The following is a 25,089-nucleotide window of genomic DNA, read 5'->3' on the forward strand; positions in this document are numbered from 1 at the left end:
TAGACGTGATCGTGATGGAAATCTCTGTGTTAGACCGAAAAGAGAAAGGGGAGCTTAAAAGCGAACAAAAATACAGGGCGCTGTATTAAAGGTTTGGGAGTGACATCTGGAGCAAATGCAAGGAGCGCAAGAAGGATGCTGAATGGTTGTAAGAACTGAAACAAACAGTTGTCTGTCCAAAACAGGCAGAACTTATTTCATTTAGGGAAATGAAGGAAATCAGCAAACAAATAAGCAACTGGAAGGTCCCGGGACCAGATGTAGTTCAAGGCAACTGGATCAAAAGATTTGGTGAATGTCATGCACGAATAGCTGCGCAAACTCAACACCTTGTTAAATGCCGACCAAGCAATACCAGAGTGGTTGACATTGGGTAGGACAGCGCTGTGCATGAACAACATCGAAAAAGGCAATACGGTAGACAATTACAGGCCTATATACTGTTTGCCACTTATGTGGAAGTTACGAACATCGAGAAAAATGGAGTCCTGCCACATGAGCAGAAGGGTTGCAAGCGTAAGTGCAGAGGTACCAAAGATCAACTCCTGGTAGATAAAACTGTACTCAGAGACTGCAAGAAGAGGAAAAGTAACTTAGCCATGTCATGGATCGACTACGATATGATCCCACATTCTTGGATAACGAAATGTATGAACCTATTTGGTATTGTATCGAATGTTGAGCGATTTCTTGAAAAAAGTATGGCAAATTGGAGGACGGACCTGACAGCATACGGAAGAAGTTTAGGGACAGTAGAAATTAGGAGGGGCATATTCCAAGGGGACTGCCTGTCCCCACTGATCTTTGTACTGTGCTTGATACCACTGACACTGATTCTGAGGAAAGCAAAAACTGGGTATGTATTCAAAAGCCGCCAACAAAAAGTCAACTATTTGTTATTCATGGATGACCTCAAACTTTATGGTAATGATGAAGCCCAAGTCAGTTCCCTCTTTGATACGGTATATACTTTCAGTGCTGATATCAGAATGGCGTTTGGACTGAGAATGTGTGGTGTGTTAGTATTGAAGAGAGGCAAAATCAAAATATGGACGGTCTAACGATACCGTCATGGGAGTTTATGAAGCAGATAGAAGAGACGGGATATAAGTACTTGGGGATTTGGGAAATGGATAAATTGATGGAGAAAGAAATGACAGAAAAAATTAAGGTGGAGTTCTTGCGCAGACTGCGACTGATCCTTAAGTCGAAATTAAACAGACGGAATAAGATCGAAGCTATCAACACCTGGGCGGTTTCACTCCTTAGATATGGAGCAATGGAGCAGGGGTAATCGCATGGACAGTAGATTAACTAAAGAGCTTAGACAGAAAGACAAGGAAGCTGCTAACTAGATATGGGTCACTCCACCCAAAAAGTGACACAGACAGATTGTATGTACCAAGAAAAATAGGGGGAAGAGGACTTATTAGATGCGAACACAGTATTAGAGCAGAAGAAAACAACATAGCATGGTATGGAAAAATGCCACAGAACTACTAATACTAGAAGTATGAAGGTCAGGCTTGTGTAGGATGAAAGATTTCAAAGATAAAGCACTATACAAGAAATTGAAAACTAATGAAACTGAAAATAGGTGGGTAAAGAAAAGAATGCATGGTCCAATTTCATAGGGATGTTGAAGATAAGACAGACAGATAAAAAAAGATGGCTGTGGGTGACTAAAAGTGATTTAAAACCGGAAAAGGAGGCTCTAATCTGTGTTGTCCAAGAGTAAGCACTAAGAACAAACTACATAAAATACAGAATAGACAGCACACCAGAAAGTGATAATTGCAGAATCTGTGGACAAAACGGTGAAACCGTATGGCATACTACCAGCCAATGTATGCCACTAGCCCAGAAGGAATATAATAGACGTCACGACAATATAGCCAGGCTTATCCATTGGAGATTTGCAACAAGTATGCCCTTGACAGAACAAAAACTTGGTACGATCACAAACCTGAAGGCATTGACGAAAATAGAAATACAAAGATCGTATAGGATTTTATGATTCAGTGCGACCATGAATAGGAAGCCGGGCATAGAGAAAGAAAACAAACTATGCTGGATCATATGCGATAAGAAAGAAAGAAATGTCGAGAGATATGACAGGTTAGCTTGGGAAGTTAAGCAAATGTGTTCGACGAAAAAGGTAGCAGTAGTAAGAATAATCGTCGGAGCCCTTGGAACAGTGAGAAAAATCTTGAGAAGTACGTGGAACAAATAGGGGCTGCAATAAGGGTGAAGCACTTGAAGAAAACAGATAGATAGATAGATAGATAGATAGATAGTTAGATAGATAGATAGATAGATAGATAGATAGATAGATAGATAGATAGATAGATAGATAGATAGATATGTAGGTAGGTAGGTAGGTAGGTAGGTAGGTAGGTAGGTAGCTAGCTAGGTAGCTAGGTAGATAGGTAGGTAGGTAGTAGGTAGGTAGGTAGGTAGGTAGGTAGGTACATGTATATGTGTATATATTTTATTATATTATTTAATATCATATTATATCATACATGTATGAGTATATTATATATAAGATAGAGTAAGAGTCATACAATGTTTAGATACATACCTACTGTAAGGTGAACACAAGGGTGTACGTACGCCGCTATATATATATATATATATATATATATATAATATATATATATATATATATATATAATATATATATATATATATTATATATATATATAGCGGCGTACGTACACCCTTGTGTTCACCTTACATATATATAAATGGAACAAAAACACAATAGAGGACATTAAATCATTCGGAAGGATAGACGATACAAAGGCGAACAAGAGAAACAACATTAGAAGGACAGGCAAAAAAAGATGGGTTATTCGTGGCTTTCTTTCCTCGGTCAAGTTCCAGAAGTCACGACCATTTCGGGCAGTTACACTTGAGATGGTTCGATCTGGTTGCCTCCCAAAATGTCTAAGAGCATTAGACCCCTATGAATATATATATATATATATATATATATATATATATATTAAAAATGGGGAAGGCCGGTTTATATATATATATATATATATATAAATAACGCAATCACGCGATTGACCAGATGTTGGTATATATCGCTGGTCACGTTACGATTTCCTCATTTTAACATTCAAATGAGCAATATCCTGGCTAGACAAGCAGTTCAATGTGTGTGTGAGAGAGAGAGTGTGTGTGTTTGTGCGTGTATGCGTGCGTGAGTGTGCGTGCGTGCGCGCGCGAGGAAGAGTGTGTGCGCACACGTGTGCGGGAGTGTGCGTGTGCGCATGAGTGTGTGTATGCAAGTGTGAGTGTGTGTGTGTGTATGTATGTATGTAGGTATGTATGCATGTATGTATGCATGTATATCACACAGCCGGCTAATTACATTGAGGCTTCTTTGTGGAACTTCGTTTAGATTTTTTCATTTAACATATTTCGAATTCTTTTAGAAGCATTAAACTTATCTTCCAACATAATAATATGAGACTGACTTCATGTTCATTAATATAAAAATGTATTGCCTTAATTCATTGTATCTTATATAGAATGCACTTTTCTTTTGATCGCATAAAACCTTTACCCAAAATATCATTTGACGAAACCTTCAAGCTACTTCATACCAAGCTAACAGCGATTCCACTTCTTAATTGCAATATATCGTCAACTTTGGTCTTTGAAATAAATCCTTTCATCCTATTCCAATTATATGTCTTGAAATCTTTTATTTATTTTTCTATTTAAATCTTCACGAATTTGTATTCGGATGTTAAGAATAAACACATTGTCGGTCTTTATTTATGGATATGAAATAACGGTAGTTACATAGTATTGTCTCAAGAGTACTGTAGTCTAGGACTACAGTATTTCTCGTAAATCGTAAATAATCTGCTCGCTTCCGTTACATACACTTCCTTTATACAGCCATACTCAAACACATGTATTTCCTATATATACTTTCAGAACAAATAGTAACTTGTTTCAATTCAAATTAAATTTGACGTGCACGTACACAAGACACACAATGCTTGCATACGAACTCACACACACACACACATGCACACAACACACAATGCATACACACGCATACGCAGTTTTACTCTTATACAAACACTCAAGGCAATATTTAATAGAAAACTTTGTGTAATTACGGTATGTTATAACACCAGACCATCGTAGAATTGTGCCCTTCGTTTATTGCTTTCACTGCTAACATAATAATCTTTCTTCTACGGAATAATTGAAATTTCACAACTATAATGACAGTCACTCAGTCCATCCTGTCTTCATCTTTACTTTATGGCAACAGGATTCAATATTTTGCCTAAGTTTTCTTTCTCACTGAGCATGGATACTTAATTGATCACTGTTTTTTTTTTCTGCAAACACATATCTTCTCTAATTGAAATGAACGACTATTTGAACAAATTTTACTAAATTTATCGCATCTGTTCTATTACGAAATGTGTTATAAGCTAAGCGTATTGCATTCTTCCTTGATTGAAAGGGTGATGACTCAATACTTTCCATGTAGCAATTCATTATATAGACATAAGATACATATAAAAATATTTGAAAATATCTGTAACCTGTGCCTTCTAAGGAAAGGGAATTCAGATGAAATTTGAGACGCAAAAATATAATCCTAATGAGTTATAATTAAATAAAATTATAAATTAATCATAAATATTATTATAATTTTATTAATAATAACTAATCTCACAAATTGTGACAAAAATGTAAATTTACTTGGCGACGTAATTTCACATTTAATTTAAGTTGAATTTGCACAAAATTTGAAATCGAAACCAGGTTATGAATTGGACAGTCTTTAGTTTCCATGAAATTAAATTTAATGTATTAGTTAAGTGGTTCTCGACCTTTTCACTGCCAAGATCTACTTGTATTGAATGAATTGTCCAAGGAAGGGCTTCAAGGTTTATAAAAGGTCTTGTTTACGCAATAAGCTGATTTTGTGAATTAACACCAAACTGGTTTTCCCGCTCATCTGCAATATATATAATTAAGTACGCAATTAAATTAATGGTGATATTTAAAAAAGGATTACTTGTTTAAGAGGTGATTTATTGATATTACGTTCGGGATTCTTGGTGAACTAATAGTCAGTGTTAACGGGAGATCAGGTTCTGCATTCATCCTGCTTCTGTATTTGGATTTTATATAATACATCTGGGAGAAAGCCTTCTCACATAATTATATAGATCGGAATAGCATTAAATATTTCTGCGCATTGGAGGCTAAGTCTGAGTACTTACTTTTCACATGTAGTCAAAAGTCTACTAAACCGTACCGAAAGAAAGTTGATCAAAATTCAACAAGACCATTTTCTTCATTTGAAAGTTAAATGTTTTACAGTTTTTACATGTTCATGAAATGGTTCCGTTATCTAATTAGCATTAGTATCTTGAAGAGGAAAATAATCCCTCAAACTGTTCTTTAAACTTTGCTGAATAAAAAGGTTTCTTATTTCTTCAAATTTGCAAAGAGGTCATCTTCAGGCAATCCAAGAAAGTTCCAAAGTGCAAGAAAGGATTCAAATACACCTCTCTGAAGACGTTCAAACCACATGTCTTAGTTCATAGCTATGGTTCCTACTTTATCTCCAACTTCGAAAATCGTTACTGATTTGAGCTTCCTTACAAGCTCCACTTTAGGTCATCTAACTTGGTGAAAATGTCTGATATACAGGGTGGCCCAAAAGTAGGTTTACAACTATTCAACTATCTCTTTCGCATTCATATATTAGCAGTTTAGATCTTAATTATAAAAAGAAATATGAAACCATTATTCTATGCTAATTTAGTTAATTGTAAGATAGAGATTTAAATGAAATAAAGTGTGTTTTAAAAGAAATTTAAAGGGCCTACTTTTGAGCCACCCTGTATATGCTACCACAGTTAGCTCTTAAGTGTTATTGGACCACTTGTTCCGATGGAATAATTTTTTCATGATAAAACAGTTTTATTTCATCACTCAACTTGAATAAGTATTTTACTGCGAAATAGACAACATACTCGAAAATGCAAGGGCAGTGGTTCATGGGCACTTCTCATTTCTTTGCCAAAAATATGAGAATTTAACAGATTAGTTTCTATAAAATTAACTGTTTTCACTGCCTTCTCTAGTGTTATCTTCAATTTTTTGTGCCATGTTTCTTGCTGCCAATGATTCTTTTCTCTATGTATCCCCAAGCTGACCCATTTTATAGATGCAAAATATAAAAATATTACGAAATCCAAATTGATCCAAACTCCGCAACACTCTCGATCCCAACAATTTCGGAAAAGGAATTCTCATCTGTTTTCATTTTTTAAAAACTATTTTCACTATCTGATTTTTTTGCGTTATCTGACATGTTTTCTATTCGTCGCTTGACAGTGTTGCTTGATAATGGAATTATATCATAATTCTAAAGACAATTGGAAGACTTAACTTCACACTTGCTTGTGGTTTTCCACTCCTTCCAATAAAAAGAAATGCATCGCAGAATACAACCACAGTATTTGTATTTCGCGTCCAGCTACTATGTTTCTCTACTGACTTTTGCGGGGAAAGTATTTCTTGCCGTCTTTAAATACATTCAACTGGCTTACTGTGTGCATGTTCGTTTCTACGTATTGGTGAAGTTTAGTTAACTTCATGCTTTCAATGGATAATATATGATAGCATAGAATACACTGTATCTTCATTTCGCCTTCATAGTAGATGTGTATAAACCCAACGAATATATGGTCATCACAGTATTAATGGGATTTCCATTTTGAAATTCGAACCAATATTTTTTTCAGTTAAACATATTGCATTTTTATGTTTTCCATTGTATATATATATATATATATATATATATATATATATATAATATATATATATATATATATATATATTTGCATACATGTATCTACGTATGTGTGTGTGCATATATATATATATATGCATGTATATATTTGTATGCATGTATTTATGTATGTGTGTGCATGCGTGTGTAAGTATATCTCTAGATGTGTGTGTCGGCTTTTGGGTTTGTCATTACTACTACATGAAACTATTGTTGGCTTATATACGTCCCTTAAAAGGAACCGATAGTACAAGTACCAGGCTTAAAAATAAGTACTGAGGTCGATTCGGTTGAGTAAAAGTTTGAAGGCGATGTCTTTGCATGGCTGCAGTCCAATGACTAAAACAGGCAAAATATAAAAGACAACTTAATTCCCATCTTTGTAAATATTCTACGTCTCTGTAAAACATCACTGGTTTGTTTAAGATTTCTTAAAACCATTACTAGCTATCATCTGTGCCATCTCCGAGCACCATTTACCTTGTTTGCTTTTAATACTTTGAGTTATCTAAAATGTAGAAAGTAAGTCTTTAAATTTGCATCTTAACAAACCAGATGCAAGAAATAAACCTACCTTTTTCGATCTTATCACATGACATTACATGCCGGTGAGCATAGCGAAATATTTTAAAGATGTCATTCCAACAATTTCAATAAGTATTCGAGCTTCAAGGAAAATTAGTTATTGACTGTCAATGGTCTTAATAACAAAGGTGTGTTTATTAGAAACTTGAAACCAATGAAGTAATTAAATTGCAACTTAAACGAGATAAATGTCGTACTTCGGGATGGTTATTTTATTTATCATTTTTATTTTTACTTACTCCATTCTATTCTGTCAGAATGGATTAAGTGGAGCAAGAACACACACAGAAACGAAAAATGTCGCTGAAGAAGTCACAGATGTGTGATTTCCGGACAATACACAGTCGTTAGAATAATAAAATAACAGCAATAAACGAGTGAAGAAAAAGATATAGTGCGTGTGTTTATTTGGCAAAACAAATTTAAATAATAAATAAAATGACCATCCCGAAGTACAACAATATCTGTTTTCACATCAGGAATCTTGCAAAACAAATTGATAAACGTAAAGATGAATGCTGTTAACTTTAAACATATATCCTAACAATCAAACCTATCAATATTATCTAATTTGACAATGTTACATGAATATGGGTTTCTCTGATGTGTACAATTTCTCTTCCTGAAAAAATACTTGTTTGAATCATTGCTCAAAATACTGTTGCATTGATATTTCCAGATGTTAGCTTTATAACATATGATATTGCTATGGGCTCGCTCTAGGCAAGAAGTTGAACATTTTTTGCCCATGAAACTACATCGACCCTAAGTAAGGCATGTGTAAAATTTGAATGAAATTGGTTGTGTAGTTCTCAAGTTTTAGGGAATCGTAGTGGAGAAGATATGATATTGCTCTGAGCTCGCCCTAGGCAAAAAGTTTTAAAACATTTTGCCGATGACACTCCCCGGACCCTAAGTAAGGCATGTGCAAAATTTGAATGAAATTGGTTGTGTAGTTCTCAAGTTTTAGGGAAACACACAGACAGACAGACACACATTCTCAGTTTTATATATATAAAGATTTTCGTCCTGTTGTTGTGAATTTCTGTTCTCCTCTTATTTTCAAACTACAGTTCTGAGAATATTTCAGTAAATTATACATTTGAGTATCAAAATTCAAAATCAAACATTTAGCTATCTAGTCCAGGCGTTCTCAAAGTAAGAAAGCGTGTAAAAATTCTGTGAATCGTGAGAGTATTTGCGAAATATTTTTAAATTTGATATTCAAGGTTCCGTCATATTAAAATAATGACACAACGTTTCCTATTTTAATTCCCCGCGATTGCAGAACAGCCACGGCGACTATCTCCCTCTGAATTATTTCAGATAACGGAAAAGTATCGTTTTTTATTACAATATTTGTCTTCATACTACTCGATTTTAATCGCAAGTTATTTTAATTTGCAATTTAAATTCAAGTCTTTGCATCATGAACTCAGATGAAATTGTAGATAAGTATAACACGTGAAGCTGCTTACAGGCACTTTTTTCCACAAATTATAATGCGTAATGAGTTTTCCTATCCTGTTTCACAAAATTTAATGAAATGAGATACGAAAACTCGTTAACATTATACGCACGTCGTTGTAATTTTTTTGCGATTGAAATGAACACATCCGGTTATTTTGAAATTAAATTACATCAAAAATAGTTAAAATTAAGTACATTATCAGATATTGATAAATAATGACTGTTAAAAATTATTTGTATTAAAACAAATTTATTATACCTAATTTGTGTTGTAGTAAAAGAAATTGATAACAATATCTTACTGATAGTTAGCAGCGTCTTTTGAAGTTCCTTATTTTTAGCAGCAATGACTGAAGAGAAAATTATATTCACGTGTTTCAACTTATTTAAATTCGAAATGAAAAAAATTATAAGTATGATTTTTATTCGTGAAAGTTACTCGAGAAACCTTGGGAATCTATTTCTATAAAATATTTGGAAGATATTTTATTTTAGATTTAATCAGTATCAATAAACTTATTCATTCATAAAGTACTAGTTAGGAAAAATCAAGAAAATATATAAACATTTTTTCAGTTCTGCGAAAATAAAAAATATTGCTTTCAACTGTGAATAACTCAAAATCAGTTCACTTACTGAACGAAATCGTCGTGGCCTGCCCAAGAATTGTCACAGTAATTTTTATTTTTTAAATATGTAAGCGATATATTTTTCCTATGGATCAGCTGAATATATCCAAGTATAAATCCGTAGAAAAGGATGATAATGATGTCACAGAGGTGCCACAAACATCAAGGAGTACCATAAAATCGCAAATAAATAGGCATTTAGGTATAACGCAATACTGCACCAAAATGAGGAAATAGAACGAATCTTATCTGCATTGTGATGCACTTTTATTTGGAAAAATAATGAAGAAATGTTTTTTTGCTTAATTTGTAACGATTATTTGATAACGGAAACAAATTCTTAAAGAATTGTTAATTCCACCTAGAAAGCCTAAAGAAATTCATGGAAAAGCTATTGCAATCTTTAGAATTATATACACTCTCTAGTCATAACAAAGTACTTAAAAACATTTTTTGAAGCTGCTTCTGTGAAATGCAAGATCTAAAAACCATAGAACTTGTGTCAGCAACAGCAATTAAACTGGAAGAAATTAGTCATAGAAGAAGTATATTGATGAATTAAGGAAAGTTCCTCTGTCAAGTAATACTATTGGTAGTTATATGTCATAAATTAACAATGTCCATTTCAAGCAACTTATTGCAAAAGAATTTTTAACAGTCTAAATTTGCAATTCAATTGGCTAACATTACTGATATTAAACTCAGCGCCATTATTGGGATAAGTCAGACATTATTATATGAATAGTGTTCACGAAGACTTGCTGACCTTGGTGAAGTACTATTAATGAAATTACTTTTCAAAACAAACGGACGAAATTTCTGAAAAAACGTTTTTCAGTGATTTAGGCTTTAAAGTTGAAATATGTACTCATGGTATAGCAGCTATGAAGTAAAATTAGATTGCATGGTAATCAGTTCGCAAAAATGCAATTATTTTCACTCATTGCATGATTCACCAAAAGGTGTTAATGTCCAAGAGATTTTCTGCGGATCAAAATGTAATGTTATAAGCTTCAATTGAAATTATTAACGTCGTTAAAAGTTGTGCATTCAATAGTCGCTTCAAAGCAAATATCAGTGAATCTTTATTGAGAAGTGTGATGATTCTCAAATGGGTGAGCTTTGAAATAGTTATTATGACTAAAAGAAATTCAGATTTAACTGAATTGCCTCACAAAGAATATTGGTTATGCAAATAAAGCTATTTGTCGAATATTTTTGAAAATTTACTATTTATTTCTAAAATTCAAAATTTTCCTTAAATAAAACATATGTAGAAATGCTAAATAGAAAATGATGGATTGGAAATATTCTCATCTATGAATGATTTATTTTTTAATATACATTGAATTTTGGTTTGATCAAACAATAACCAATTGATCATTTCGAAAGGAGAGAAATCAAATTCCAGGAATAGCTTTGCCAGAATTAGACAATAATCAGATGGATTGGATCCCAAATCCCCTCATAGTGGAAAAAAAAGCGAATAAAATACCAGACATTAAAAACTCAGGAAGAATATGATTCAACTCTCAAGCTTAAGTTATCTATTAAAAAAAAATTTTTTTTTTCTTTTTTGGCTTGTCTTTTGTATTGAATTTCTAATGTCTAAATTAGTGAGCGAAACCCTTCTACTTTTTATCTGAACGTATTCTGAGAATCGGTATTTTTGATGTTGACTGATATTCTTTTTTACTCTAGGCACAAGGCCCGAAATTTTGGAGGAGGTGGGCCATTCGATTAAATCGGCCCCAGTACGTAACTGGTACTTAATTTATCGACCCCGAAAGGATGAATGGCAAAGTTGACATCGGCGGAATTTGAACTCAGAACGTAAAGACAGACGAAATACCTATTTCTTTACTACCCACAAGGGGCTAAACACAGAGGGGACGAACAAGGACGGACAAACGGATTAAGTCGATTATATCGACCCCAGTGCATAACTGGTACTTATTTAATCGACTCCGAAAGGATGAAAGGCAAAGTCAACCTTGGCGGAATTTGAACTAAGAACGCAGCAGCAGACGAAATACCTATTTCTATTTCTTTACTACCCACAAGGGGTTAAACACAGAGGGGACAAACAAGGACAGACGAACGGATTAAGTCGATTACATCGACCCCAGTGCGTAACTGGTACTTAATTTATCGGCCCCGAAAGGAGGAAAGGCAAAGTCGACCTCGGCGGAATTTGAACTCAGAACGTAGCAGCAGATGAAATACCGCTAAGCATTTCGCCCGGAGTGCTAACGCTTCTGCGAGCTCGCCGCCTTATGTTGACTGATAGTAAAACAAAAAATTGATCCAGTATTACGAACATTGATCTTGTCTTGAGATCACTATTAGCAAATATTAAACCAGGATTTGATTTGTTGTGCAAAAGTAAATAAGCACGTTCTTCTCACGAAGAGTATTTTATCTGTTTAATGAATTTGTATCAATAACTTGAGAAATGTTATTTTTTATTGCTTTTGTAAAAACAAATAGAAGCGCTACAACTAATTTCAGTCCATTTTGGTCTGGATTTTCTTCAATAGTTTATATTGCTATCTTTGAATTTGATGCATCTCCGGATGAGCCGTTGTGTTTCTTAATCTTTAACTTGATTCAGTCATTCGTCTGCGGCCATGCTGAGTACTACCTTGAAGAATTTTAGTCAAACAAATCGACCCCAGTATTTATGTACTTTTTAAGCCTAGTACTTATACAATCGGTTTCTGTTGCTGAAACGCTAAGTTACTGGGACATAAGCACACAACACTGGTTGTCAAGCGGCAGTGAGGGGCAAACACAAACACAAAGAGACACATGCTCACATATATATACATACACACACACACACACACACTCACACACACACACACACACATACACACATATATATATATATATATATAATTTTAATCCAAACGGGAAACAAAAAAACAACAACAATGGAACAATTACAGTATTATTATTAATAGGCGCTCAGGAAATGGAAGCAGGGAGGTATGACGTTTCGAGCGGAGCTCTTCGTCGGAAACATAAAGAAGGAAGAGAGAGGAAAGAAAGATCCCAGAGCGGGCAACAGGGATAGAGAAAAAAAACGACTGGTGTTTACGAGTTGCACATGGTGAAAGGCGGATGTTTACGATAACAAGAGCAAAGTAGGTTTTTAAAGGCAAAAGAGTGGAGACAAGGTTGGTAACGCAACAGATGTGTGTGTATGTGTGAGTGTGTGCGTGTGCGTGTGTGTATGTGTGTGTGTGAGGCGAGATAAAAAAACAAAAAATATATGTATGTGTTAGTGTGTGCGTCTGTGTGTAGGCGTGTGAGGTAGGGCGAGACAGTGGTCAGCTTAGCAGACAAGGTCAGTAGTAAGAAAAAGAAGGAAGGAGGAAGGGAGGGAGGGGAAGGGGTGGGGGCGTATGTAGCGTGCCAGCGTGTGTTGAGTAGTAGTGTATATATTTAAGCAATGTGTGTATATGTGTGCGCGTGTGTGTAACGAAAAAGGGGGGGGGTTAAGGAAAAAGGACTCCAGCTGAGGGGAAGATGGAAGAGTGGTCCCGCGGAGACGGGCGTGGGAAAACCCAACGACACGCGACGGTCCCAGGAACGGGCGGGAGGTCTCGTCGGGTCCAAGAGCGAGGTGCATGCGGCGCGTATGCGTGCGCGAACCGGCGCAAGCGCGTGTGTGCGCGCGCCTGCGAGTATGCGCGTAAGTATGTATGTGTGTGGATGTGTGAGTGTGTCTGTGTGTATGTCTGGGTGGCAGTGTGTCCGATGAATGTATGTGAGTATGTGTGTATGTATGTGTGTGCATAGATGTATGTCCGTGTGTGTGTGTGTGTGTGTATGTGTATGAGTGTGTATGTATGTACGTGTGGGTGTGGGGAAGTGTGTGTATGTGCATGTGTGTGCGCGTAGATACAGGTGTGTGAGTGAGTGTGTGTGTGTGTATGTATGTGTGAGTGTGTATGTATGTGTGTGTAGGATGCATGTATGTGTATGGGTGTATGTATGCGTGTGTGTATGTATGTATGTGTACGTGCGTGTGTGTGTGTGTATGCGTGTAGGTGTGCGCGTGTGCATGCATGCATGCATGTGCGTATGTGTGTGTGTGTGCATGTGTGTGGGTATATATGTATGTGCGTATATGTGTGTGTATGTGCGTACATGTGTGTGTGTGTATGCATGTGTGTGTATGTAGGTGTGTAGGCGTGTGTGTATAGGTGTATGTATGTAAGTATGTATGGGTGTGTCCGTGTATGTGTGTGTATGTATGTGTGTGTATGTAGGTGTGTGGGCGTGTGTATATGTGTGTGTATGTAGGTGTGTGGGCGTGTGTATATAGGTGTATGTGTGTATGTCTGGGTGTGTCCGTGCATGTTTGTGTGTGTGTGTGTATGCATGTGTATGTAGGTGTGTGTGTACGTGTGTAATGTATGTGTGTATGCGTGTGTATGCGTGTGTATGCGTGCGTGTGTGTATGTAGGTGCGTGTGTATGTGTGTGGGAGTGTAGGTGTGTGTGTGCGTGTGCGTGTTTATGTTGGTGTGTGCGTATGTGAGTGTGAGTGTATGGGTGTTTGTCATGCATGTGTGTGCGCGTGCAGGTGAGTGTGTGTGTAAGTATGTGTGTGTGTATGTTTGTGTGAGTGTGTATGTGTGTATGTCTGTGTGTATGTATGTGCGTATAGGAGTATGTAGGTATGTGTGTGTATGTATATGGGTGTATGTATGTATGTGTGTTGTGTGCATGTGTATAAGTATATGTGTGTGTGCGTATGTGTGTGTATGTGTATGTGTGTGTGTTTATGTATGTGTGTATGTATGTGTGTAGGCGTGTGTGTGTAGATGTATGTATGTATGGGTGTGTGTCTGTGTGTGTTTGTGTGTGTGTGTAGGTAGATGTGTGTGTCTGAGTGAGGGTATGGCTGTGTAGGTGTGTGTGTGTATGAATGTAAGTGTGTGTGTATACAAGTGTAATGTATGTATGTAGGTGTGTGTGTGTGTGTATGTGTACGTGTGCGTGTGTATGTGTGTGTGTGTGTATGCGTGTGAGTGTGAGTGTATGGGTGTATGTCTGTGTGTGTGTATGTCTGAAGTAGGTATGTGTGTGTATGTATGTGTGTGTACAGGTATGTGTGTGTGTGTGTATGTGTGTGTGTGAGTAGGTGTGCGTGTATGTATGTGGGTAGGGATGCATGCGAGTGTGTGGGTATGTATGCATACATACGCATGCGCACATCCGAAGCAAGCCCACACACACGAAGCGCGCTCACGCACACAACGCACAAGCAGTACAACGCAAGCCCAAGGGGCCGACCAAGCCCCCAGCGCGCGCCAAGGCGCGCGAGCGCAAAGGCCCTCGAACGCCCCGCTACGCGGTAACCGAGGATCCATCAGCCAAAACCGGAAAGCAGAAAAGAGGGGGGCTGCCTGGATGCAAAAAGGTGTATGTGTGTGTGCATTCAGTGTAAGGGTGTGCATGTGTGGGTATGTATGTATGTATGTGCCTACATGTATGTGTGCATGTGTGTGTGTGTGAAGTATGTACGTGCGGTGTGTGTGTGTGAGTGTGTGTGTATGTATGTGCGTATGTATGTGTGTGTGTATGTGTGTATGTATGTCTGTGTGTGTGTGTGTGTGTAAGTATGTATGTGTGTGCGTATGTATGTATGTGTGTGTGTATGTGCATGTTGGTTTGTATGTTAGTGTGTGCTAGTATGTCTGTAAGTGTGTGTGATTAAATGTGTGAATGTATGTACGTAGATGGGTCTACGTATGTGTGTGTGTGAACAGGCGTGTGGGAGGTAGGTGGGTGGGTGTGTGTGGGAGGTAGGTGGATGGGTGTGTGCGTTAGGGAGGTAGGTGGGTGGGTGTGTGTGGGTGGTGTGTCCACAAAAAAAAACGGATCTCAAGAGGAGGGGGCTGTGTTAAGTCCGTGTGGGGTGGTAGTTTGTAGGGTGAAGATGTAGCGTTGCTCCAAGTGGAGCCTGGAAAGTGTGCGACCATTGTGGGGGGCGAGACCAAACACTGAGATGTCATCTAGGGAATGGCCGGCCGAGCTGAAGTGGCGTGCGACGGGAGAAAAAGAGTGTAGGCGAACGTCCCTCAAGTGTTCAGTGAAACGGTCGGACAACCGGCGTCCCGTCTGTCCTACATACAGCATCCCGCATAGGTTGCATTTAATGCAGTAAATAAGGCCAGACGAGGTGCACGTAAAAGAGTGCCTAATGCGTACAGTATGCAGGTTGGAGCCGGTGACAGCGGTGGTGTTGGTGATGAAGGGGCAAGTGTTGCAGCGGGATCTAGAGCAAGGGAATGATCCGTGTGGGGCTGAGGGGGAAGAAGAGAGGGTGCTGTGGACCAGGAGGTCACGCAGATTGCGGGCTCGTTTGAAAGAGGACAGGGGTGGGTTAGGGAAAATGGGGCGGGTGGTGGGATCAAGCTGGAGGCGACGGAAGGCACGTAGTATCTTGCGACGAAGGGGTAGGGTAGAGGGGTGGAAAAGGAGGGGGAAGGGGTGCGGTTTGGGGGTGGGCGGGGGGAAGGAGACAGGGCGGTAGTGCGGTCGATGCGACGGTCGCGGGTGAGGGCATCAGAGAGGAGTATGGGTGGGTAACCTCGGAGTCTGAACATGCGGGCCAGGTATTGAGATTGGGTCTCGAAATCCTGGTCGCGGCTGCACAAACGTCGGAGGCGGAGGAACTGGGAGTAGGGGATGGCTCGTTTGGTGTGGAAGGGGTGGGAGGAAGAGAAGTTGAGATAGAGGTGGGAATCCGTAGGTTTAAAGAAGGCGGTGGTGGTGAGAGAGCTGGAGGGGTGATCGATGCGGAGAGAGATGTCAAGGAAGTTGACAGAGGTGTTGGAGATGGTGGAGGTGAATTGAAGAGAGGGATGAAAGTTGGAAAGGAAAGAGATGAATTGGCAGAGAAGTTCACGGGAAAGGGAGGTGGCACCTACGCAGTCGTCGATATAGCGACCGTATAGTTCGGGGGTCGGCCCAGAGAACTGGGAGAACACTTGGGCCTCAATGTAGCCAAGAAAGAGATTGGCGAAATTGGGGCCCATCCTAGTTCCCATCGCGACCCCGGACACCTGTTGGTACGTTTCCCCGGCGAACGTGAAGCAATTGAGGGTGAGGACGAGCTCAGCCAAACGGAGAAGGGTGGGGGTGCTGGGGGTGGGGTCGGGACGACAGTCGAGGAAGTGTTGGAGGGCTAGGAGACCGTCATTGTGGGGAATCACTGTGTACAGGGATTTTACATCTAAAGTGAAGAGGAGGTGTGAGGGGCTGGAAGGGAAGGAAAAGGAATTGAAGAGACGGAGGGCGTGGTTGGTGTCGTGTATGTGGGATGGGAGGGCTGCGACTAAGGGGGACAGGATGCGGTCGAGGTATAGGGAGATGAGTTCAGTGGGGCAATTACAGGCAGAGACTATGGGACGGCCAGGATTAGAGGGTTTATGGATCTTGGGAAGGAAGTAGATGGTGGAGGTGCGGGGTGTGCGGACGATGAGGTTGGTGGCGGTGAGGGGGAGAGCGGAGGAGGAGATGAGGTCGTGGATGGTGGAGGACTATATATATATATATATATATATATATATAATGTTCAACGACTTTTCCGTCACTCACTCTTCCAGATGCACTGAAGAAGGGGTTATAGCCCCGAAATATAGAAATACAAGGTAAAACTGCAACTTTCTTTGGTTTTCTTTACCTTTCATAGTTTACATTGTATTTTCCCCATTGTTCCGGCCTTACACAACTAACCTCTTTAAAATACACATATAGACACACACACACACACAGACGCACACACACACACGCACGCACGCACACACACACACACACACACACACACACACACACACACACACACACATATATATATATATATATACGACGAGATTTTTTTCAGTTTCCGTCTACCAGATTCACTCACAAAGATTTAGCCCACCCGAGATTATAGAAACAGAAAATTGCTCATGGTGCCACGCAACGAGTCTGAACCCGGAACCACAAGGTTCAGAAGCAAACGTCTTACCATACATCCACACCCATTAAAATGTATGTTAAACGGATCTGAGAAAATTTTTGTTCAGTATCTTTAATAATTTTTTTAATCCGTTTTTTTTTTTCTTTTTTTCCATATTTTACATTAACGACTTGCATTCCTTATTTGATTATCTTCTTAAGCCAATGGCTGCTGCTAATTCTGTTATAAATTCTTGACCGAAAATCTACCCAATCATTTCTGTGAAAAAAACTCTATACTATTTTTTGTTAAATATTTGTTAATAGTTTCCTATAAATCAGTGTGACCTAGTTCTTCTAAACAAATTAATAATACGAAGTTTAAAACTTAAAAGAAGGAATTGTTTCAGCGCAGACGTTTCCACAGGAGAAAAGACCTCTTAAGCAGTTTCATCAAGTAGGACATTTTTATGCGTCTGATTTTTCGAGGCAAAAATCTCTAACGCTTGATTTTTACCGAAAATGTACGAGGTCCCTTAAGCAAAGACGGGCCTGAATTTCTTTTGTCTTCTGGGAAGTGGTCATGACAAATTTCTTTTTAAAAGGCGGGAGTCTGATTTATTTTATAAAACAATCTTGGCACATTTTAAGACAGTTTTGTTTTGACTCGGGTTAAGGAAATGGTGGCACTATTTGACATGAAAGTAAGCGAAATACATGTTCATTATCCGTTCCCCACGGATTGAAAAAAATGGATCTTTTCAGTTTGAACGGCAGTTTTTAACATAATTTCTAGGTAACTAAAAAATTTTAAGCTTCGTATACTGGTAGAATGTGTTTATAAAACATCTTTTTCTCTTAGCTTTATTAAGAAAATTCTATAGTTTGTAAGATATTTGTTGTTTTTTCTTCAATTTCTGCAATTTCAACCAATCCATGACCGTCTATTGAGGTGAAAACATTCTGTGCCGTATGAATATGTCCCTCGTTTAAGAAACAGATTGGGTTTATTTACATTTGTGAAGAAAAAAAGATACCCTTCCCCCTAACCCACCCTAAAATAGATTGAAATGCAATAGATCGATACTAGGGTCATAATTATGGGTGACAATTTCATATGACACTGCTAGAAAAAACTGCCGTTCAAACCGAAAAGATCCAAAAAAATATATGATTCATCCATTAAAAAATAAGATGAAATATTTATGGATCCTAATTTAATATTGACCTTTAGAGGAAAATAATTATGTTCAAATACACACCAAGTTACTTTTTCTTTCATATCAATCAATGATGCAGAGTCATACTCTCCTATTCGTGACTAATAGAGCAAAACAACATGTTCTTCAGGCATTACACTTTCTCTATTAAACTTTTGAGTAATATTTTGAAAAATGTGCACAAGAAATAATCTCATTAAAGCCGTTTCCTTTTCCTGTCTGGGCAACGCATTTCCCTTTGTATCTGATAAAAGGATATTAATTTCCGATTTGTGATAGATCAATTGGATATGATATGTTAAACCTATATTTCAACGTAATTGTCTCTAGAATCGGTTAGAATAAAATCCCCGCTAAAATATTTCTCCTCGGTTCAATCATTAACTTTAATAGTTTTATTACAAGTGAAATAATTGATAAATAATCACTTCGAAATATTTATTGATACCAGCATAACAGGTAGAAGAGGAATGCAAATCCTGCTAGTAATTCTCCTTTTCAGACAGAAAGCAAAAAAACATAAATCTTGTTATCTTTGAATTTAAATATTCTGAATATGAATGAATAATCTAATACCTCTTTTCTCATTTATCATAATAGTAAAACAAAATATATATATAAAAGAATTTCTACACAAGAAATAGCTATTTTTAACAATTGGTATTTAGTAAAATACGGCGTTTCATATAATTTAAGTCCCTCTGTACAATTTTGATTTTATGTTTAAGGCGATGCTAAAGCATGGCCGCAGTCAAATGACTGAAACCAATAAAAGAATAAATTTGTTTCTTTTATGAACCTGCACTAAATGCCTTTATTTTAGTAGAGAAGTAGTTCGTTCATGGTTTCGCGAGAATATTAATGGCCTAAGTGAAGTTAAGTAGTCAAGTGCACGTAGCTTTGATAGGAAACAAAGAATAATTTTTACTGTTCCCTAAATTTGTAAGACTATTGTTATTCTCTGAAAGAGAAACCCAGTTTCGCCATTTTTCATCTTAAATCGGTTTCTGTAGTTATACATTTCTCATCAATTACAAAACGGCGTATAGTATCCATTTCCTCAAGTACAACATAATGTCAATTTGTATAGAGGAGTTACAGCCAAAAGAATTAGCTGCAATATGTTACTGGTATTTAATCTATTGGTTCTGAACGGATGAAACTCGTTCAAGTCAACAGTGGCATTTGAACTCAGACTGAACAGAGATACGATTAAATTCAGTGAGTTAAGCATTTACTATCATGCTCCACATCTTCCATCAACTTCTTTTTTTGTCTACTCTAGGCACAAGGCCCGAAATTTTGGGGGAAGAGGCCAGTCGATTAGATCGACCCCAGTGCGTAACTCGTACTTAATTTATCGACCCCGAAAGGATGAAAGGCAAAGTCGACCTCGGCGGGATTTGAATTCAGAACGTAAAGACAGACGAAATACCTATTTCTTTATTGCCCACAAGGGGCTAAACACAGAGGAGACAAACAAGGACAGACAAACGGATTAAGTCGATTATATTGACCCCAGTGCGTAACTGGTACTTATTTAATCGACCCCGAAATGATGAAAGGCAAAGTTGACCTCGGCGGAATTTGAACTCAGAACGTAAAGGCGGACGAAATACCTATTTCTATTTCTTTACTACCCACAAGGGGCTAAACACTGAGAGGACAAACGAGGACAGACAAACGGATTAAGTCGATTATATCGACCCCAGGGCGTAACTGGTACTTATTTAATCGACCCCGAAAGGATGAAAGGCAAAGTGACCTCGGCGGAATTTGAACTCAGAACGTAACGCAGACGAAATACTGCTAAGCATTTCGCCCGGCGTGCTAACGTTTCTGCCAGCTCGCCGCCTTCTTGTCGAACCAATGTTGGACACTATATGGTTACCTAACCGGCTAGAAATAGCAGCCAAATATCACTTGCGTTATACTCTTCCTCAAACTGCACCTCAAGTTGGAATGTAGTCTGAATTTTCTAATCTTGAAAACACGATGTAATGGCTTTAAGCTTTTGGTTATAAGTTTGCTCTACGAGTCTCCATGTGGAGAGTAATTAACAACTTCCTCGTATTACCCGGGACAAAACTACATTATCGGTCTCTTATTCAAACAGATAAACCTCCAATAACAATTTTCCGACGGACACAATTGGTTTTCTTCAGCCAAGACTGGTCTGGTTTAAACAAGTATTTTCTAGCAGACAAAATGAATGAATAAGCTGTTCGAATACTAGGCCAGTTCTGTGTCCATTCCTAATGTAGCTATTCGTTGTTATGGTGGTGGTGGTGGTGGTGGTGGTGGTGGTGGTGATAGTGATGGTAGTAGTGGTGGTGGTGGTGGTGGTGGTGGTGGTGGTGGTGATGATAGTTATTTAACCCCCATGTTATCCTTAGTGGAGCAGGCCTAGAAACAAAAGCATTCCATCCATGACCACCTCATCTTTTTTGCATATATGCAACTACATTGGCCAACATTACTTTACATTTATGAAACAGTAGAATGTGATCTAAAGGAATTTTGCCTGTTATTTCTAACATGATATTTTATTTTTGCATGCGTCAGTTAATTCATCTGTCAAAAATACAAGTTTTCTTGAGAATATTTTCTGAGACAAAATCACATTCTCGCCGGGTGAGCATTCTTCCATCATCTGCTTTACGCTTTACAGTACCGAGTCTAGAAATAAGCACAATTACCTCATGCTTCTGTGGCTCGTTAAAACTTAATTTCCTCATTTGTAGTCTCAGCAGAGTGCTTTCTTTCATTCAGAACCAAAGATACTCTTTGTCTTTCTTTTTATACTTCTCTCTCTTTCTCTTTACTGACCTGCATCTCTGTTTCTGTAAATAGCCGCTTTCTCCCCCACCACTATCACCACATTATCTTCTTCTGCTTTTGATTGAGATATCATGGGCTCTGTTATTTTGGATTTCATATGTACATACATTTACTCTGGTAAGGCAGGAAGTGTCAGATTGGTAGAACACCGGGCAAAATATTCAAAACTTAGGCAAAATCCTTTACGTTCTAAGTTCAAATTTCATCGGAGCTCGATTTTGCCCTTCAATCCTAATGAGCTAGGTAATTGTATTGATTCACGGGCCCATATCCCAATAACTACAAATTTATTGCCTTATCTGAATGTAGGAAATCAATATACTAATTCTACAAAAAATATATTTAGTTTTTGATAAATATATTACAAACTATTAAAAATTGGTATTCTGAAGTTATTATATATCTTAATTATCTGTCAGAAAATGATGCATATTATCAGTGGTATTGTGTCTCATATAGTATCTAACAAGGAACTTTATATTGTAACAATATTGGCCTAGGAATAAATCTTTGTGTCTATCGCCTATGATAACAAGAAGTCAAGAAGTCACGTCATATAAATGACAGGTCCATTATTAGTGCTGTAGTATGTAGCATTTCCTCCAACAACGAAACCAAGCTAAACAAACCAACAAAGGAAATTCTACGTGATTATTTGATCTGTTAGAAATAGCAGTCAAACCATTTTATCATGCCTAACCATCGTGAAAAAATATTATGAATCTGAGTAAAAGATAGGATGTTCATGGCTGGAACGACTTTGGTTATAGATCGGCTTGATCAGGGTGACCTAGGATTAGATAGACGGCAACAACGGAAGCAACCAAATCCTGAGTTAAGAGAGGATAAACACTACTTCCATTAAAAGTCCGATCTCAGAACAGTGAAATACCGAATTTCAAAAGCTTTTACTGAAATGAAACACATAATGAAAATATACCCATCTTATATAAAAATTAGAAACACATACACACTCACACACAGACATACACACACACACACAGATACATAAACGCGAACACACACATGCACATATACATATGTATGTATATTGTATATATACATGCATGTTGAGGGCGGCGAGCTGGCAGAACCGTTAGCACGCCGGGCGAAATGCGTAGCCGTATTTCGTCTGCCGTTACGTTCTGAGTTCAAATTCCGCCGAGGTCGACTTTGCCTTTCATCCTTTCGAGGTTGATAAATTAAGTACCAGTTACGCACTGGAGTCGATGTAATCGACTTAATCCGTTTGTCTGTGTTTGTCCCCTCTATGTTTAGCCCCTTGTGGGTAATAAAAAAACAAATATATACATGCATGTGTTGTGTGTGTGTACATACATATTACATATACATATATATATATTGATAGATGCATGCATGCATGCATGCAACCGCAGACTTCGAAAATATTAGCCTGTACTTATACAGAAAAAACAGTGATTAACAAATCTCTGATAACCATTAGCAGGGTAAGAATTCCTTATTATTGACGGAAGCAGTATTACTGCGAAATAGCATTATGCATATCTTAATTGACATGGAAAGCTAATGGATAATTGCTGCTGAAGACGCTGAAAGAAGCAAAAATCTGGGTCTAGCGATTCCATCGCCGTTGCTGGAGGCTTTCCGCTTGCTACTGAAACACGTCTAAGGTATCAGTACTATACGTCTATACGAGAAGCTTTCTCGAGACTAATACAGCAGTTTTCTGGTTTTCTATAGTATATCCACGTTCGGTAAGATATACAAAATGCTATTTGGAACTGAGGCAGCCTCCGTCGCCAATAACGAAATTTTTTACCCAGCCTAACCGCGACACCGGTTATTTGTTGGCAATAGCAGTGGCTTGTTATTCGCTACTTTTCTATGTCAATAGCAGCTAAATTTGTCCAAGCATGCAGTTGGTAGTGGAACTTTTACTGATGAGGCTCAAAGAAGCAGAACTCTAAATTTAACAATTCCACCGCCGCTGTCAAGCCCTTTTTGTCTGCTCCTGATATAATTATGTGTTTAACAGCGTTATACATTTATACGAGATGTTCTCTCCTGACGAATACTGCAGTTTTCTGGTTTCCACAGTACATCCATGTTAAGATACACAGAACGCTATATATATATATATATATATATATATATATATATATATATATATAAAATCAAAATGAGGGTGAAAAATTAGATATTAATTTTATAACATCAATTTAACACCAGTGGTCTAGCATATAAAAAACTGAGATTCAGTAAATAGCATTTTATACATAAATATAAGAGGGAACCACTATGTAGAAACCCTTACGCTAGAAAAAGATCCGCTATGGTCTCAACCACTAAAAATTGTTCTCCAGAAAATTTAGCACACCAGAAACGAAAGCGGGCAAGACAAATGAAAAATAACAAATCTATATTTGATAGCTAATATCAGTAACAGAGTGTCTAACTTCTCTTCCTCTAAAGAAATTTTCGAGAAAGCCGCCCCTTACTATAATAATGCCCTAACCAATAGTGACTTTAAAAATACATTAATATATAGTCCCTTTAATATTAATCAGAATAATGCTAATAGACCTAAAAATAGACGAGAGAAAATTATTTGGTTCACCCTTCCCTTTTCCCTTAACGTAAAAACTAACATAGGTAAAAGATTCTTGCCTATCCTAGACAAACATTTTCCAGCATATCACAGGAAAATATTTAACAGGCGTCTGTGAAATTATCACATAGCTGCTGATCCAGTATGAAGAGTGTCATTACATGAAGTCAACACCCAAAAGCCTAAATCCAGTTGTAACTGTCGAGAACCAGGAACCTGTACACTTGACCAGCGATACATGATTGAACCTGTCATATATGAGGTAGAAGATGATAACACAACCGATAAGAAGACCTATACTGATCTGTGTAAAGGAGAATTCTAAAATCACTATGCTAACCACATAGCTTCCTTCTGACGTAAGGTCAAAAGCAAAGCTACAAAGTTGGCTAGCTAAGAATATAGTTTAAAATCTAACGCAACACCACATACGATGAAGTGGAAAAGAATCGAAAAATCACGACCTTATGTTAATGGATCAAACAAATGCAAGCTATTCTTAGCTGAAAGAGCTCAGATCCTTTTCAGATCTAAGTTGCAAACTCACTGCTGAACTCTAGATCTGACATTTTTAGCGGTTGTGAACATATGCCTAAGTTCCTATTGGTGAATTGGGTAGTTTCACCATTATCTGATTAACTTGTACCATAAACTCTAAGTCACTATTTTTCCAGCCTTATAGCTTATGGCCTAAGGGAGTTAACTCTTTTTCTTTTTTTATTTCTGATTACTTTTTCGTTTTCTGGATTTTTAACATCCCATTTTATTTTACTTTGTTCTCACCTTTTCTCGTTTCTTCTCTCATTCAATTTTCAGTTCGTTATGCGGTGTGGGCTGTGCCTGATGACTGTACCTAGATGTCGGACGTGTTATAATATATTGTTTAGTATGTCCTCATCGCAAGAAACTATTATAAAAGTAGTTTGAAAACTGAACAGAA

Source organism: Octopus sinensis, linkage group LG2 (genome assembly GCF_006345805.1).
Source record: "Octopus sinensis linkage group LG2, ASM634580v1, whole genome shotgun sequence".
Classification (NCBI taxonomy): domain Eukaryota; kingdom Metazoa; phylum Mollusca; class Cephalopoda; order Octopoda; family Octopodidae; genus Octopus; species Octopus sinensis.